Below are 4,339 nucleotides of genomic sequence, written 5' to 3'. Positions count from 1 at the left end.
CACTTTAATTCCACTCATAGCTGTTCAAATTTATAATTATTGAGGAAGCAAATATTTATTGAGTGTCTACTAAATGCCTGGCACGTAGGTAGTTGCTGGAGATAAAGCACTTACTTTTGTGGAGTTTACATTGTACATAAAGATATTATAAAAACCTTCAAAGCTCATAGGACAAATATGATCAATTGGCTAAAATAAATAGCACTTATTTTTTATTTCATCTATGTACATAAATAAAATAGTTGTTTCAGCCCTTGCTCTTTTTCAAATCTAGTAACAAACTATAGAAATGATTCCCAAAAGTATACTCTTTCTTTTTCAAATCTAAAACTGTTTTTGTTTTTATAATAAAATACAAGCATTAAAAAATTGTTTTTTTCACATCAATTTTAATTAAAATTTTTAAAATGTTTACTTATTTTTGAGAGACACAGAGAGACAGAGCGTGAGCGGGGGAGGGGCAGAGAGAGAGGGAGACACAGAATCCAATCTGAAGCAGGCTCCAGGCTCCAAGCTGTCAGCACAGAGCCCGATGCAGGGCTCAAACCCTTGAACCGTGAGATCATGACCTGAGCCGAAGTCAGACTCTTAACCAACTAAGCTACCCAGGCGCCCCTCACATCAATTTTAAATGCAAATAAGACTGCATATTTGAAATTATTTTTATTGTTAATTAAAAAATAATTAGAGAGCCAAACCTTAGAGTTAAGTCAAGAAGTTAGGGCTCAAATAAAAATGCTAGAGTATGGATAGTAGATTTAGAAATTTAAGAATAAAAATCTTAAATTTGATGGATTAATTTAAAAATTATCATAGTAGAGTTCTCAACAGGTTTTATGAACCCAGGCGAACAAAGGAGATAGTGTAGATGAAGCAGGAGCAAAGAGAGATAACCCGAATAGAGTCATCCAACCTTTGGGTGTAGAGGTTTCAAGAGCGAGATCTCAATCATGATCATAAAGATTTTGGGTCTTCTTGACTCTGTGGTAGAATGTGCTAGAATGAGAGGGAGAATCAAATGTGGAGCTCCATTTGGGGTATGTTCAGTTCCAGATGATTTTAAGATTTATAATTAGAAATAGCTGAGAATGAGAATCAAGGATGGGGGAAAGCAGATGGGTTGGAGTTTGAAATTTGGTTGGTGTTTCACTCACCCACAAGGTGACTATGTGATGACCAAGGTCAGGCCCACAGGAAGAAGATGCTCCTTTTGGGATAAAACTTACAAGAGAAGCCAAAGAAGACAGAACAGCAACAAATGGATTAGGGAGAAAACAAGGACTTGAGAGACAAAGCAACCAGGGAGGTGAGTTTTGTAAGGATAAATACAGTTAATGGGGTCATTGTGCAGGGTGAAGAGGGGATAGATAAAAGGAAAATCAGTCACTAGTTGTGCCATCTGAGATATTTGCTTTAGAAAGGCACATTTTGGAAGGGTTCTGAGAATAGGAGGCATTTTATTAGAAGTTACACAGTGAGCTACCGGGGAAGACAGAAAGAAAGTAAAGTAGAAATATAGATTTTTATGAGGTTAAAATAGAAATGAATGACCTAAGGAATGTTTGTTTCATACATTTCTTGCAGATCAGTTAGCTGAGCTAAAGTATCTTAACTTGAATGTGCTTTGTGGTGTATCAAGAGGCTTGTAATTACTGGGATAATATTCCACACACTATGCACTAGTACTGTATTTAATGTGATTATTCTCCTTGTTCTGTTGATTGAATTAAATTCCTTTCTATTTTATTGAGCTGTCTAATTGCTCCATTATAATTTCTATGTATTCCCCAAAAGACTAGTTTCCTTATGATAGAATACAATGCAATAGCCCACGGAGATAAGCAAAGCATAGGCATATTATCCTTCCTTTACTTGAAGTAGAAATGTATTTGTTTTTGTGTTAAAATTAGATTGAATAGGGAGATGAATTCTATTAAATTAGACCACAGAAAACTTACATGAATATGGATGGAGGGAATGTTTGTTAGGTGACTTTCCAGTTGTGTCCTGAAATCTGAGAGGAGAGATGCTTAGCAAAATTTCTTTGGGGAAGTGCCAGGAGGTGGCCTGAGTCATTACAGTGTCCTTGAACATTACAGTTCCTGGAAAGCTTGGGGGCATTGGCTGTCTGTGCAATTGATCTGATATAAAAGGAGGGTTCAGTTTTGTCCATTGCTAGTTTGAAGGATCACATCTATGAGCAAGAAAGATGGCTTTGTTAGCCATATCTGAAGGTGACCAGTGATTACTTAGCTGTTAATTTTTTTTTAACCATATAATTAAATCTACAGGTTTTGAATGTGGGTACAGGTTTTGCTGAATAGCTCAAGAATATCTGTAAGGAGAGAAAAAAAAAAGCTTACTCCCACGTTCTTGACTTGAATGAATGTTAACTTCCTATTTGAGAGACAGAGCCTCAAGTTAATTTGGAGAAGATGACCAAAATCAAAGGGAAACAAAGAAACTAGTCTCACTTTCTGTAATTAAAGGTGAAGTGAATACATTGTGAAACCCAAAAACCATCAGGAGCAGTGGAAATGACTCTGTCAGCAGAACCAGAGCCCTTGTGTGCTCTCTTTTCACTTCCAGGAGTACAGGGCTCATTAAGTGCTTCCCAAAGAGAAAGGGACAGACCATTGCTGGGAAATATAAAGAGCTAGTAGTTCCAGCAGGCTAGCAGAACATGTCATTTACAAGAATGTACAAACTGGAAAGCGTATTCTCTTGAAATCAGAATTGTCAGTCTCTCTCTCTCTGTGTATATATATCCTTTCTGTAGATAATGGTTCTGTTTGTTTGTTCGTTTGTTTGTTTGTTTGAAATCAGAACCTTCCTTTAGCTAGAGGTATGCTACTAATTTAACTAATTTTGTTGTTGTTGCTGGCGGTGGTCATTCAATTCAAATCTAAGGAAGTACAATCATTTGGTTATGGTGGTCTGCTTATTTACTCTCCTATTTATCAAGAGAATTGTTTCCCAGTATTTGCTCTGGTTGTTATTATTGTGATTTTTATTTTTGTGAAATCCGGGTTTTCACATCTATAAATTCTGATTTCTTCTGGCTTCAGTTTTTCTGTAACAAGATCAGGGATCTTTGGTCAATCTTCAGCTTTGAAGTCATATTTGTGGTTAGATAGACTAGCCAGAGAGTGCCCTAAGGTTGGCCTGCTCACATAGAAACTCAACACAACTTGTTTGCTTTTCTTATACTGAATAAAGAGTATTGACTTCTACAAAAGACAGTCTTTTATTCTTACAAATTTGAGGAGTGTTAGATATAGAGACTTGATGCAATATATACTTGAAAAGTAATCCAGAAAAATTTAAAGAGTCAGAAGTAAGTCAACCTGAATAAATCTTTATTCAAAATGGATAGTTTTAGTTTTATTTATTTTTAAAGTTTTTAAATGAATTTTGAGAGAGAGAAAGCACAAGAGGGGGAGGGGCAGAGAGCGAGGAGAGAGCGAGAATCCCAAGCAGGCTCCACATTGCTAATGTGGAGCTCTATATGGGGGCTTGAAATCATGAACCATAAGATCATGACTTGAGCCGAAGTCCAATGTTTAACTGAACCACCCAGATGCCCCTAAAATGGATATTTTTATTTATTCATTGTAATGTTGATTTATTTTTGAGAGAGAGAGATACAGATCGCGAGAGGCAGAGGGGCAGAGAGAGAGGGAGACACAGAATCCAAAGCAGGCTCTAGGCTCTGAGCTGTCAGTGCAGAGCCCGACACAGGGTTCCAACCCATGAACTGTGAGATCATGACCTGAGCCGAATTTGGACACTTAAACCACTGAGTCACCCAGGCACCCTAAAACAGATATTTTTAAAAAAGAAATCCTCATTTAACCTTATCAAAGTTATTACCTAACATTTTCTTGTTAGGTAAAAGTTCATTGTATGTTTTCAAATATTCTCTAATTATTTAATGAGTTATTTAAAAACTTTTTTAACATAAATGGAATTACACTATATAAAGGGTTCTGAAACTTGCTTTCTTTTCTAAATAAATCTTGCCCAGGATTCTGTATGCATAGGAAGAGATCTACTTAATGGACTTTAATGCCTGCATAGTATTTATATTTTAAATGTTCCACAGTAAATTGAGCAAATCCTCTCTTTTTTAAAAAAAGGTATATATTTATATATATATTTTTTTATTTTATTGTTTTATTTATTTAATTTTAATTTTATTTTATTTTAGAGAGAGAACATGGGCAGGAGAGAGAGGCAGAGGGAGAGAGAGAGGGGGAGAGAGAGAGAGAGAGAGAGAGAGAGAGAGAGAGAGAGAGAGAGAGAAAGAGATTGAGAGAATCCCAAACTGGCTCCACAT

At 36.1% G+C, this 4,339-nt stretch overlaps 1 pseudogene; it reads right to left on the bottom strand.

Moving 5' to 3' along the window:
• Nucleotides 1-220: 220 nt before the first annotated feature.
• On the bottom strand, nt 221-312 carry LOC131508298 (small nucleolar RNA U3; annotated as a pseudogene).
• Between the last annotated feature and the right edge of the window lie 4,027 nt (nt 313-4,339).

The sequence above is a fragment of the Neofelis nebulosa genome, chromosome 3 (assembly GCF_028018385.1).
Source record: "Neofelis nebulosa isolate mNeoNeb1 chromosome 3, mNeoNeb1.pri, whole genome shotgun sequence".
In the NCBI taxonomy this organism is placed as follows: domain Eukaryota; kingdom Metazoa; phylum Chordata; class Mammalia; order Carnivora; family Felidae; genus Neofelis; species Neofelis nebulosa.
The sequence above is the reverse complement of the archived record's forward strand: the minus strand, read 5'-3'. Positions and strand labels throughout refer to the sequence as shown.